The sequence below is a fragment of the Penaeus monodon genome, chromosome 22 (genome assembly GCF_015228065.2).
Source record: "Penaeus monodon isolate SGIC_2016 chromosome 22, NSTDA_Pmon_1, whole genome shotgun sequence".
Lineage (NCBI taxonomy): Eukaryota > Metazoa > Arthropoda > Malacostraca > Decapoda > Penaeidae > Penaeus > Penaeus monodon.
Genome location: NC_051407.1, coordinates 41,848,639 through 41,849,249, shown reverse-complemented (window position 1 = coordinate 41,849,249; position 611 = coordinate 41,848,639). Strand labels below are relative to the sequence as shown.

The following is a 611-nucleotide window of genomic DNA, read 5'->3' as shown; positions in this document are numbered from 1 at the left end:
ATTTTTATTAGGTGGATTTTAAATTTCTATTTATCTTGTTTATTCTTATATTATACAACTTTTTATATCTTTATTATTATTTTAGTTATATTTTTACTTGTATATTATATTATTAGTAACTCTATAATTATATTATATTATATATTTTTAAATATTTTATTATTTTTTATATATATATTATTTTAATCTAATATTTATCTACATATATATTTTTCTAAATATAGATTATTTTTATACATATATATAATATAAAATTTTGTTATTATTTTATATTTACATTTTATGATTTTTTTTTTTTTATATATTGCATTTTTTTTGCTTTTGTTATAATTTTATATACATATATATATTATATGTAGATCTTATATTTATATATATCTTACATATATATTATATTTATTTATGAAAATATATATATTCATTATATTATTATTATATATATTATTTTAATATATATATGCTATTAATCTCTACTGTTTATATATTTATTTTGTAATCCTTTCTAATCATAATTCAACCAAATATACAGATAAACTTCAATCAAGTTTTACATGTTCATTTATATTTCTCCCTTCATATAGATCTGTTATAAGTGTAATTTATTCAAATTT

At 11.9% G+C, this 611-nt stretch overlaps 1 protein-coding gene across 1 annotated transcript in view; it reads left to right on the top strand.

The window, feature by feature from the left end:
- LOC119587146 (WD and tetratricopeptide repeats protein 1-like) overlaps positions 1-611 on the top strand; it is a gene marked incomplete in the record, with an annotated part of 14,604 nt that overhangs the window by 7,337 nt on the left and 6,656 nt on the right.